General features: G+C 36.4%; 1 protein-coding gene across 1 annotated transcript in view; it reads right to left on the bottom strand.

Annotated features, from left to right (window-relative positions):
* The window catches only part of LOC101900511 (uncharacterized), a 262,228-nt gene that overhangs the window by 58,061 nt on the left and 189,531 nt on the right, over positions 1-14,636 (bottom strand). The gene's annotated exons all lie outside the window — the stretch shown is intronic.

The following is a 14,636-nucleotide window of genomic DNA, read 5'->3' as shown; positions in this document are numbered from 1 at the left end:
CCTTCACCCAATACCGAATTTAGTACCATTTAGTACTTTTCGTACAATTATAGAACACATTGCCAAAACCACTTTCATATCTCAATAGCAGATACCAAGAGAGACCTAATTATCAAATTTGAAGATACCAGATTACCAAAACCAAATTTAGTATAATTTAGTGCTTTTCGAACATTTGTAGGATGCATTTCCAAACCACCGCCAAAACTCGAATCTTAATATCAATTTTTTAGAATATTACATCCATCCCTTCACCCAATACTAAATATAATACCATTCAGTACTCTTTGTACATATTTCCGGAACCACTTATACATGTTTAGGCTACACATGAACAGCCGGCCTAATATTAAATTTCAGATTTAAAGCACTATCTGTTTTCCAAGCACCAAATTTAGTACTATTTGGTACGGATAAGTACGAATTTTCAGAGCTTCCTACATTCCCCAATCCTACACTACCACAGTAATCCAAAGTCAAAATTTCAGAATTTCACCCTTGTTGGTTTGCCCAAACACAAATTGTACCAAATGTAGTACCTTGTAGTACACATAGGTACTAACTTCCAAAATCTTCCTACATACCCCAATCCTATACTCCAACAGTAATTTAATTACAAATTTCAGGATTCCAGCTCTATGGGTTCACCCAAATCTAAATTGTACTAAATTTAGTACATTTTAGCACATACAAGTACAAATTTGCAAAGGTACATTCATTTCTCAATCCTACACTCCGACAGTTATCTTAATTACAAGTTTCAGGATACCAGCTCTATTGGTTCACCCGAATCGAGATTGTTCCAAATTACACATAATTACAAATTTCAATAACCCCCTAAATCATACAATCCAATAGATATCATATTTCCGAATTTCACTATTCCAACTCTACAGGTTCACACAAAATTGAAATTGTACCAAATTTAGTACCATTTAGTACACATAAGTACGAATTTCCAAAACTACATGCGCTACAATGCAATAGTAATCTTATTTATAAATTATAGCATTCCAGCTCTATCGGTTCCCAAAATTGAAATTGTATCAAATTTAGTACCATTTAATACTTTTCCAAGCTTGTAATACCTTCCACCTTAGGGTAAAGGAAACATTAGAAGAAATGTGGCAAAATCCATTAAAATGCCGAATATCGGGAGGTATCGTTATATGGTGGTTATACCAAATCGTGGACCTACACATGCAATGTTTCGCCAACGGAGCTAGAACCCATTTTGACCTACAAGTACCAATTTTCAGACAAATGCGTGAAAAAATGTGGCAAAAATCATCAAATTACCGAATATCGGGAGGTACCGTTAAAAGGGGGCTATACCAAAACGTGGACCTATAATCACAATGACTCGCCACACGAACTGAGACCCATTATGATCTACAACTACCAATTTTCAGACAAATCCGTGAAAAAAATGTTGCAAAAATAATCAAAATACCGAATATCGTGAGGTACCGTTATATGGGGACTATACCAGAACGTGGACCGATATATCTCATTTTCAATACCAACCATCCTAGACACAATACAAATTGCTCTGCTAAATATTGGCGCTCTACGTCCAATAATGTGGCCTGTATCGTGATTTCAATAGACAGATAGACAGACAGACAGACAGACAGACAGACAGACGGACAGACAGATGGACATCGTTAAATCGACTTAGAATTTTATGCTGGTTATGAATATATATACTTTATGGGGTCTACGACGAATATTTAAGGATGTTACAAACGGAATGACAAAGTTAATATACCCTCCTTTTCAAGGTGGAGGGTATAAAAACTACCTCCATATCCCAATAATACACTTCGCCAGAAATTTTAATTTAATTTTTCAGAATTCCGGCTTCATCCATTTCTCGAAATTCAAATTGTACTAAATTTAGTACAGTTTAGTACTTTTCGTATACATGAGTACACGTGTCCAAAAACTACCTCCTTACATCGACCTTACTCCTCAACCTTGATTCCCATTCCATATTTCAAGTTTTTAGCTCTAACCGTTCACATGATACGAAATGGTACCAAATGTAGCACATTTTAGTACTTTTTGTACACTGGTACTGCAAATTTCCAAAAAACCTTTGGTACATTTATCATACAATCCATCGGTGACCCACATTCCAAATTTAAGAGCTGTAGCTCTACTGCTTCCTCAAATACAAAGGGTAGTTCATCATAATACTTTTCCTACCGTTCTAGTGTGAACTTCCAAAAACCCAGTTTCATCTGACCCCTTCGGACCAAGGGCGACCCTCACCCAAAATCTCAAGATTCCGTCAGTCAATTACTTTACTCTTTTTATACCCTACACCACAAGGTGGTCAGGGTATTATGTCTTTGTGTATTTGTTTGTAACAGGCAAAAGGAAGCGAAATAGACCCATAGTTCCTTTTGATGATCTGCATCGAATCACATTCTGGGTCGATTTATGCTTGTCCGTCCGTCCGTCTATCCGTCTGTCCATGTATTTTTGTAAACAATGTACATATTGCCCTATCCAGATAAAATTTTGCACAAATCGTTTGTTTGGCCCAAGGACGAACCCTATTGAGATTGAAGATAATCGGTCAAAATTTAGATATAGCTCCCATATATATCTTCGTCCGATTTGCCTTTTATTGTGCACCAAACGTGTAATATCAGTCCGAATAGTATGGAATTTTGCACACACAGCCAAATTAGGCCTGAAAATAAGTATGCCAAATTTGATCGAAATCGCTTCAGATATAGCCAAAGCTCCCATATATATTGTTCATCCGATTTGTTATTTTTGCCCTCCGCAGCCGTAATATGCACTCTGCAACAACAAAATTTGGGGTAACATATCAAATACAGCTCAGAAATACATTTGCTAAATTTTATAGAGATCGGTTCAAATTTGGATATAGCTCCCATATATAACTTTGTCCGATTTACCTTTTATTGTGCACCAAACGTCTAATATCTGCCCAAATTGGATGAAATTTGGCACTTACGACCGAATTGAGTCTGGAAGCTAGTATGTCAAATTTGGTGAAGATCGGTTTAGATATAGATATAGTCGAGATCGGTTCCGATTTGGATATAGCTCCCATATATATTTTTATCCGATTTCAAACTAATTGTGCACCAAATGGGCAATACAAGTCCGATTTTAAAAGATACAAATGTTTCGGCATATTTAGTCCTTTGAACTTTAAATTATAGCTATAATCATAGCGTGTATGATTGAATTCTCCTATGAAAGCTTTGAATTGTTATGTGGAGCTCTACTAAAATAGGAAAGTGGTGTAGGGTATCATAAAGTCGGCCCCGCCCGACTTTAAGACTTTCTTTACTGGTTTTAATATAGCTTTGACGGATCATTACATCACTTATAGAAGAAAACAGGTCCTCTATAAAGTTGCCCCTCTGTAATAACCCCCTTTAATGCGTATCAAAACAATCTACATGAAATGTAAATGAGCCCAGCTACATCTCTACCCCAAAGCGATATGAGTTCTGTGTGTTAAAACTGCATTGAGTGTTTGCGCGTTTGCGTGTGTGTGTGTCAGTGTGAATGTATGTGTCTGGTCTATATGCAGTGTTTTTACGTGTTACGTTGCATACGCTATTTCGAGCGCGCTTCCTGCGATTGTGTGGAGTTGTGGCAGTTGTTTCCGTTTCCACTTTAAAGTTTAACGCTGATTCCCAGGTATGATTTATTCTCTGGGTAATATTTGCATGCCGAGTTTTTTCATTGCCGGAATGAGTTAAAGACGATGGCACGACGATGTGACGAGGACTGCAATTAAATTTCGTGTTCTGAAGTAAAGTTTTATTGCAAAATGTGGCAAGGAGGTTGATATAATCATGTTTTGGTTTAAAGTGGTTTACGAATGAAGAGGTGGGACTAAGGCGGATATAGTTTCAATGACACAAGGTAGCAAAACTTGAAATTGATTTAAGAATTTGAAATGAAAAATGTAAAATAATAGTGGTAATATGGAACCCTACACCAGGCAAGGTTTTGTATAATGGGGGCTATACCAAGAGATTTAGTCAAGAGCAAATAAGAAACCCATTATCGGGACTAATTTTAATTCGATAAAATGATTACTGGTATATTTCTTTTGGGAGACATACGGACGGGTATAATTAAAAAAAAGAAATGTCCTTAAAATTCACGGTTATAGTTCTACAGAAACATTGAAAAAACTCTAAAATCTATAATTTCGGCTCCGCAGAAATATTAAAAATATTCTTAAAAATCTAAAATTACAGCACCGCAGAAATATACTAATGCTTGAGTAAAACCGAACAATTATAGCTCCGCCAAAATATTAAAAATATGTTATATCTCCACAAAAATATTGAATAATTATTTTAGATTCTCTGAAGTTTTAGAAAAAAGATGCTTAACAATAAACGATTATAGCTCTGAGAGATTAGAGATGTATGTATCATAACATTTCTTCTTCAAAAGACCACGACGATGGCTTCGCAGAAGTATTAAAATTTTTCTTAAAATCCATGATATTGTCTCTATAGAAAATTAAACAAATATATATATTCTCAAAAAAGGCACGAAAAATTTTCAAAATCCATAGATCCGCAGAAAAATAAAAAATAAATTCTTATAAATCTACAATTACAGCTTTGCAGAAATGTTGAAAAAATATGCTTTAAAATCAAAAATTATTGCTCTGCAGAAATAAAGATAAAATATTTCTTATACGATCACATGTAGTTCCATTATAACATTCTATAAAAACATAGAATATTTGTTCCAAAAAAATCCACGATTATAGCTCTTCAGAAGTATTGCAAAAATATTCCTCAAATCCAGATTTATAGCTTTGCCGAAATATTAAAAATATATATATTCTTACAATATCCACGATTATAACACCGCAGAATATTTAAAAAAAAAATGAAAAATTGGAGCAAATATTCTATAAAATGCACAAGTATACCTATCCGGAAAAATCGAACTAATATCAGTTAGAATTCACAATTAAACCTCCGTACGAATATTAAAAAAATATAATATAATAAAAAAAATATAATCTATAATAATATTGAGTATAGTTCCTCAGAAATATTGAAAAAAAAAGCAATCTCAAAAATCCAAGACAATAACAAAAAAATATATATTGCTTAATATCTGCGAGTAGAGCTCTACATTAATAAAAAGAATATGCGGAGCTATATTTGCATATTTTTATTTTATATTATTCATGTAGAGCTATACTCACAGATTTTAAGGAATATTTTTTTTCTATAATCTTGGATTTTTCAGTTTGCTGTTTTCAATAACGATTATAAGCTTTATTTTAAATTTTAATCAATTGGCACTAAATTTGACGAGTATAAATATACCCACAGACATATGGCTACAGAGTGTATATATCATTTGATACTGTCAAAATTTCGTTCCACGTATTCGTATAGCCCCCATATATCGGTACCCCCGATATTCGGTATTTTCATATTTAACGGAATTATTTCACATTTTATATTTAAAGTTCGTAATGAGTACTACAGCCTGTGACAAAAATTTTTGAATGCAGGTCCACGTCTTCGTAGTAGTAGCCCTCCCTATATTCGGGATTTTGATGACTTCAGCAACATTATTTACCGGAACCGTATCAAATTTCGTATTGAAAGATCTTAATGGATACTTCAACCTATGGCAAAAAATTTCGTATGCATGTCCACGTCTTCGTAAAGTCCCCGCATAACGGTTTTCATTTAAGTGGTAGTCGGTTTTTTTTGTTTTTTTTTTTGAAATTTTTCTAGTTCCGAACATAGCGACATTTTTACTCGTTGAAGACCTACTTTCATAATATACTGGATTTTTCCGTTAATTATTGAAAAAATTGAATCTTGTCGCACAGTGTAATTTGACTCACTACCATTCCCTTTAAACGGAATTCTTAAACATATTGTGAACAAAGACCTAAAATACCACTTTGCTGTCTCATTTGAGAACCAAAACAAACCAAGTATTATTTTCTGCACTGTCGAAGACAGAAGAACACATAACTTCCAAAGAATTTTAATCCAAAATTTCTAGAAAAATTTGGAAGTGATCTGAACATGCGCGTCTATTCAGGTTACTTGCTATGTGAACTTCTAAAACGTCATTATTCGGTTCGCTGAAGCTATTCTTTAAACCCATAATTATACCTCTGCAGCTAGATTGAAAAAAAGTTTCTTCAGAGATTCATAATTATAGCTCCGCTTTCAGCTTTATTCGCTTCTATGTACTATAAACCATTAAAATTAATAATTTTCTTATGAATTTCTGAAATAATCTACAGGGTGTGATAAAAAACTGCAACAAAGTCAACCGCCTTAATTTGTGCATTTATTTTTTAATTTTATTGAATGAAAGTAAAAAGTGTCGGATATAGCATAAAATTTTAGAAAAAGTTTAGATTTGTTCGAATTGGTCACCTTTGGCACGATTTTGAGGTGATCGACACTTTGGTATTTTTAGTGCCAACCTTGCTTTACAAAATACTCCAGACACAATAGTCCAGCGGACTGGTATCCGGAGATTTTGGTGGTGGTACATTGTGCGCTGGAAATGAAGCGGGGAACCTCATTTTGTAACCATTTTTCGGTGGCGCGTGCTGAGTGGGATAGTGTTGAGTCCTGTTGGAATGTCCAAGGTCTGCGGCCAAAATGTTTGCGTGCCCAAGACTTTAATACACCCTCCAGAATATTTTCGCGATAATATTCGACATTTATGCCACGGTCGATTAATACGAGCGGAGAGCGACCATTGGCTGTTATGGTGGCCCACACCATCACCATGGCCGGCGCTTGAGTTCTGTTGGCCAACCGAAGGTGCACATTTTCAGCTGACCTCTTTGGCAAGTAAACACGATCATTTGGTTTGTTTACAAACTGCTGGACAACGAATGTTTTCTCATCGGAGACGGAGAAAACCAAATTCGGCAGTTCACCACTTTCGGCCAAGCGAAGCAACACTTTAGCTCTTTTGAGTCTATTTTCTTTCTGTTGCGGCAGTGTGAGTTCTTCCACTTTTTGGAATTTCAATGGCTTTACCCCGAGTCTGAAACCCTTATTTCGATGAGGTACGTGTTGGCTGTATCAAATGATATATACAATTTCTTGCCATATGAATGAGGTTATAATTATAACATATCTCATATAAAGTGAAGGAAGTAGTCGATATCGATCTGATACGAAATGGTCAGTATTGGCTCATTCCTGACCCTCCATAGAGTATGAATAATTTGAATAATCATATCAGAAGTCAAAATATATTTAAATAATCAAACAATGGCTGAGGGTATACGTCGACAAAACCGACTGATACTTCTTAACTTGTTTTAGCTATACTTTGGTAATCTGCTAGATTTTCGCAGTAATTTTCGAAAAAAAAAAAATTGAAATCTGTTCCAAAGTGTAATTTGACCTACTACGATCCCGTTTAAAGAGAGTTCTCAGCCATTTTGTAAAAAAAAATCCGGAAAGGTGCCTTTGTACAATGTGAGGGCCAAATTAATCCTATTATTATTCTATACACTGTTGAAGACGTTATATACCTTAAATCAAAGGGATCTTAATCCAATTTTTTTTAAAAAATTCTCTCCTATATTAAGGTCACTATTTAAACGTCATTGTAGCTGTGCAGAAACATTGGAAAAAGTATTCTTAAAAATCCATTGATTATTGCTCTACAGCTACAGAGAAAAAAATTCTCAAAAATTCATAATTAAAGCTCTGCTTCCACCCATTTCTTTATACTAAAAACGATTTAAATTAATAATATTCTTATAAATTACTAAAATAACATATAACGTATTCTATCCTGCCCTCTATAATCAATTCTTACTTAGTTTATTATAACTTTGATTTATTTGCCCAATCATGAATACAAACCGCCTTTTAAATATCTCTATCTTTTCATTATTACTACTATCCTTCCACATTACCTTTGCTTGACAGCATTTTAAAAATCAAAGAATATCTTTCTCACACCCCCAACTGATTATTAAGACGCTTGCCATAAATCATCATAAAAATTACACATAATAACTTACTAATCTCCACCCCGCTATCCGGCCTCGAGGCAACACGAACTATTCGTGTTGTGGTGTTCCCAGCCCCTCTCTCTTCTCACAGCAATTTATTTTTATACACCAACGTATTTAATGCTCTCTTCTTACGGGCCATAATAACCTAACCATGACTCTGGATGAATAACATAATTCTTGAGAACGATAAAGTGAAGCCAAGAAAAGCAAGAATAACAACAACAACACAACACAGACCTGCAACATTAAAAGTTCACGTGCAACATGCAAATTGTGAATGGTGTAGAGTAATAATAATGAATGACAACATTGTTCAACAAAAGGGCAGCAAAGAAAATGTTATGTGGCACGTTCATTATCCAAAGGCATATCCTTGGTTGGCAACATAGCCTGGCATGGCATGCCCATATGACACTCAGAACGAAGTGACTAAATTCCATTTAATCAAGCTCAAAAGAAAACACAAACAAGAAATTTATGTTTTTTTCTTGCTTCCCCCAAACTCCTGTCAAAGAAACTGGAACAGGCCAGGACTAGCAGGAACATTCTTGTGCAGAAAATTGGAAATTATGTTTTTCCTTTGTTTCCGCCTCCCCCCTTTTAAAAATCTTCACCATTCTATGGAGGGTGCATTAACTTTGTCATTCCGTTTGTAACTCCTTGAAATATTCATGTTAGACCCAACAAAGTATATATATTCCTGATCAGCGTAAAATTCTAGGTCGATTTAGCGTCGTTCGTCTGTCTGTCTGTCCGTCAGTTGCAATCAAGCTATCTTTCGAACGAATTGCGATAAAAGGCTAAAATTTTGCACACATGTTTATTATTCCGATAGGCAGGTTAAGTTCGTAAATGGGCCATGAAGGTCCACGTTTTCATATAGCTCCCATATAACGGTACCTCCCGATATTCGGTATTTTGATGATTTTAGCGACATTATTCACCGGAATTGTTTCAAATTTTGTATTTGAAGTTCGCACTGGATACTACAGCCTATGACAAAAAATTGCGTGTGCAGGTCCACGTCTTCATATAGCCCCCGTATAACGGTACCTCCCTATATTTTCGGTATTTTGATGATTTTAGCAACAATATTCACCGGAATTGTTTTAAATTTAGTATTTAAAGTTCGCAACAGATACTACAGCCTAAGGCAGAAAATTGTCTATGCAGGCTCACGCCTTCGTATAGCCCCCATATAACGGTACCTCCCTATATTCGGTATTTTGATGATTTTAGCGACATTATTAACCAGAATTGTTTCAAATTTGGTATTTGAAGTTCGCAATAGATACTACAGCCTATGACAAAAAATTGCGTGTGCAGGTCCACGTCTTCATATAGCCTCCATATAACGGTACCTCCCAATATTCGGTATTTTGATGATTTTAGCGACATTATTAACCAGAATTGTTTCAAATTTGGTATTTAAAGTTCGCAACAGATACTACAGCCTAAGGCAGAAAATTGTCTATGCAGGTCCACGCCTTCGTATATCCCCCATATAACGGTACCTCCCTATATTCGGTATTTTGATGATTTTAGCGTCATTATTCACCGGAGTAGTTTCAAACTACTTATTTAGAGTTCGTAATAGGAACTATAGTCTGTGACAGAAAAATTGTCCATGCAGGTCCAGGTCTCCGTATAGGCCCCATATATCAGTACCTCCCTATATTGGGTATTTTGACGATTTTAGGTACAATACTCACCGAAATAGTTTGAGATATCGTATTTAAAGTTCGTAATGGATGCTACAGCCTGTGACAGAAAATTGACCATGCAGGTCCAGGTCTCCGTATAGACCCCATATATCAGTACCTTCCCATATTCGGTATTTTGATGATTTTAGGTGCAATACTCACCGAATTTGTTTGAGATGTGGTACTTGAAGTTCGTAATGGATGCTACAGCCTGTGACAGAAAATTGTCTATGCTGGTCCAGGTCTTCGCACAGCTCCGATATAACGGTACCTCCCTACATATGGTATTTTGATGATTTTAGCTACATTATTCACCGTTTATTTCAAGTTTCGAATTTAGATCTCGTCGTAGAGACACCAATTAACGGCTATGTTCAATATTTTTAAGGTTTAAGAGAATTTTAAATGGAATCTATTTTTTTTTTTATAATTTCCAAATTCATTCCAAATGGTGGAGGATATTCGAAGTTCGACCAAACTTACTGCTTTTTAACTTGTTTTTCTCTTTCCCAACTTCCGTTAAAGAAACTGGATCAGGCCATCAGGACTAGCAGGGACATTCTTGTGCAGAAAATTGGAAATTATGTTTTTCCTCTGTCTCCCCCCCTTCCCTCTTTTTGCTGGGCTGTTAATATTGAAAAATTGTTTATGAATTAATAATGAGATGCTATCGAAATGGCTAAGGATAAGGTACTCATGGATAGTTCATGTTCTAGAGTATCAGGCAAACGTTTTTTTTTTAAAGGATACCATAAAAATGGAAAGCTTGGAAAACATGAAAACCTTTTTTTCTTCAGCCTTTTTATGGCCTTTTTGCATGACCAAGGTGATTTGCGCAAAGAAGGTGGGTGAAAAAGCTCGTAATCCTGAATAATGATGTATGTACTTAAAATGCATATCTATGCCATCTACATTTTTTGTTGCCATTTACAAAGAAAACTGATATTTTCAAGTTCATGTTTGACGGCCGCAAAGACGAACATCAACAAAGGAAAAACAGCCACAAAGGAACATTTTCATAGGCCAGACAGATTAGACAGCCATTCAATCACTCAATGTGTGGGAATTTTGAATGTCAGCTGAAACACACAAGGCACTTAATGGAATGTGTTGAAAGTATCGGATGTTTAGTATAGAATATAAAATTACAAATTCAAGCGGCATATTTCAAAACAAGGCATTCTTTTATCACCCTGTACCATGGGAGAAACTTTTAAAATTTTAATCAATAGGAACCAAACAAGTTAACAAGTATCAGTGGGTTTTGCGGACGGATATATACCCTCAGCCAATGTTCGAATGCTTAAATACAGGGAGAGATGAAAAACTGCAACAAAACTTCAGACTTTTCCTCTCATTTCTAAACCACTCGTCCGACAGTTAATTTTACTCTTAGATTCAACTCTTACTCTTTTTAGAGCATTTTGACTCCCACTCTTATTTTTCAAACAAGAGTAAATAGTCAGCGCTTCCAACATAAAACAACAGAGTAGACGACGAACATTGTGCAAATCTCCTACTCTTAGTATGTTTCACTCACGAATAAAAACGGACAAATCTGAGCTCTGATTTTTTACCCTTCACCATGGAACTTTATGGGGTCTCCGAAACATATTTGAAAGAGCTCCAGGAGGAATTACAAATTTAGGATACCCTCCCTACCTTAAATTTGTAATTCCTCCTGGAGCTCTTTCAAATATGTTTCGAGGCCCCATAAAATAGTAGCATAGTCGAGTTAACGATCTCTGCTTTTTAGTTCGTCTGTTGAAGTCAAGAATCATCACCTATTATTAGACGCAGAGCTTCGAAATTAGTCCATGTTTCATATGGCCCCCATACAACGGTAACGCCCTATATTCTTTATTTTGACCTTTTAGCCACATTAAAATTATTCCAGTGACAGCTCATTATATTGTTTACAAGTGCACAAAAGCATTTTGGTGAGAATTTTCCAGAACAAAAGTTATTCGTGATGGAATTCAAGCGGGATAGTGTGATTTCTTTATATTTGGCTGGAAAACCACAAGTGGCTATCGTTAGAGCACTCCAGCATTTAAATGTGAACAAATCTTTTGTGTCTCGTACCATCGCTCGTTACCGTGATATTGGTAGCGAAGCCCAACGTCAAGGAAATAGATGGAAGAATACAGCAACATCAGCAGAAATAGTTCGAAAAGTAAAGAAGCGAACCGCGTCGCAGTGGCCGAAAAACAGCTCGTGAGCTGAACATATCGCAATAGTCCATTCGGCCAATATTGAAAAATGAGCTCAGGGTAAAACCATTCCCAAAAAGTTCCCAAAAAGAGCAAGAATTTACACCGCCGCAACAGAACAGACTCGAAGAGATAAATAGTTGCATCACTTGACCGAAAGTGATGAACTGCCGAATTTGGTTTTCTCCGGTGAGAAAACATTCGTTGTCCAGAAGTTTATAAACAAACAAAATGATCGTGTTTTCTTGCCAAAGAGGTCAGCTGAAAATGTGCACCTTTGGTTGACCGCCAGAACTCAAACGCCGGCCATGGTGATGGTGTGGGCCGTCATAACAGCCGATGGTCGATCTCCGCTCGCGATTGAATAATTGGCTGCTGTTTGCTGGCCACCACCCACCGCAGCAACGACCGTTTCTGACGCAGCCGAAGATGAATTCGGCGCATTTCGATTATAACTAAAATCAGCCGTTAACAGATTCGACACAATCGACGAAGAACGTCTTCGATTGAAAATCGGTGATTTTTGGGTTCGTATCGATTGGAGATTTGTGCGGACCGACGACAGCAGACAGAACTCAAGCGCCGGCCATGGTGATGGTGTGGGCCACCATAACAGCCGATGATCGATCTCCGCTCGTATTAACCGACCATGGCATCAGAATAAATGCCGAATATTGGGCACACCAACATTTTGGCTGCAAACCTTGGATATTCCAACAGGACTCAGCATCATCGCACTCAGCACGCACCACCCAAGAATGGTTACAAAATGAGGTTCCTTGCTTCATTTTCAGCGCTCAATGGCCACAAAAATCTCCGGATACCAATCCATTGGTCTAGTGAGTCTGGAGTATTTTGGAAAGCAAGGTTGACACTAAAAAATATCAAAGTGTCGATCACCTCAAGCAAGCGCTTCGCTGCGAATGGACCACAATGCCGCAGAGCAACATTCGGGTAGCCTGTGACGGTTTCATTGGCCGTTTGAAGGTCTACCACTGATGAAAATATACGTATTCACAAAGTTGAAGCCAAATCGGATTATATTTTCTCTTTCTGAAAAATTTGACCGTTTGTGGGAGAGGTACCAGAAGGAGTGGGCCGACATATTCCGTATTAATACCAGATCTTGGGTTCATAAAAATATTAGGGTGTGTGAAATTTGAAGACAATCGGACTCTTAAATCATATTTTTTAAGAGTTATAATTATTCAAAATTTTGACCCTTTGTGGGAGAGGTACTTGATATAGTGGACCGATATTGTCCATTTTTGCACCTGACCTAGCACGGACCGATATATTCCATCTTAACACCAGACCTTGGGTTAATATAAATATTGGGATGTGCGATATTTCAAGACAATCGGACTCTTACATCACATTTTATGAGAGTTGTAATTATTTAAAGTTTTAACCCTTTGTGGGGGAGGTACCAGAGGGAGTGGGCCGATATGTACCATTTCGCAACTGATGCGTATATTAAGATTTGCAAAGTTTGAAGCAACCCCGGATTATCGCTTCTCTTCTCTGTGAAGAAAATATATATTTTTGAAAATTTCGACCATTTATGGGTGAGGTACCAGAAGGAGTGGAGCAATATATTCCATCTTAGCACCAGATCTTGGGTTAATATAAATATTGAGATGTGTGATATTTAAAGACAATAAGACTTCTAATTGCATTTTATAAGAGTTGTAATTATTCAAAATGTTGACCCTTTGTGAGGGAGGGACTTGATGGAGTGGACCGATATTGTCCATTTACGATCGAACCGACCTAGCACTGACGCAAATATTAGCAAAGTTGGAGCAAAATCGGATTATCGTTTCTCTTTCTGTGAAGAAAATATATTTTTTGAAAATTTCGATCTTTTGTGGGGGAGGTACCAGAAGGAGTGGGCCGATATATTCCGTCTTAATACCAGATCATGGGTTTATAAAAATATTGAGATGTGTGATATTTAAAGACAATAGGACTCTTAAATTACATTTTATTAAAGTTGTTATTATTCAAAAATTTGACCCTTTGTCCATTTTCGCACCCGACAAAACACAGACGCAATTATAAGGATATGCAAAGTTGGGGCAAAATCGATTACCGTTTCTTTTTCTGTGCAGAAATTATATTTTTTTAAGATTTCGATCTTTTGTGGGGGAGGTACCAGAAGGAGTGGACCGATCTTAACACCAGACCTTGGGTTAATATAAATATTGAGATGTGCGAAATTTCAAGACAATCGGACTCTTACGTCACATATTATGAGAGTTGTAATTATTAAAAATGTTGACCCTTTGTGAGGCAGATACTTGACGGAGTGGACCGATACGCAAATATTAGGATTAGCAAAGTTGGAGCAAAATCGGATTATCGTTTCTGTTTCTGTTCAGAAAATATATTTTTTGAAAATTTAGATTTTTGTGGGGGATGTACCAGAAGCAGCCTCCGATCTCGATCTAAGTTTGACAAAAATATTACGAAATACCAAGTTGGACCAAATCCTATATTCTCTTCGAGAGCTATCGTGTGCACCAGCCAGCTAGATCGACTCAAAATGTTCTGAAACGGATTTTGTCCAAAGAGACCTGTATGTATACCCTCTCTAGCAATTTTGCTGAGGGTATAAAAAAAACGATTATGGCCCACTGTGCGATGCTATCTTCCAGTGAAAGA

The sequence above is a fragment of the Musca domestica genome, unplaced genomic scaffold, assembly GCF_030504385.1.
Source record: "Musca domestica strain aabys unplaced genomic scaffold, Musca_domestica.polishedcontigs.V.1.1 2, whole genome shotgun sequence".
Classification (NCBI taxonomy): domain Eukaryota; kingdom Metazoa; phylum Arthropoda; class Insecta; order Diptera; family Muscidae; genus Musca; species Musca domestica.
This window is presented reverse-complemented; position numbering and strand designations above follow the sequence as displayed.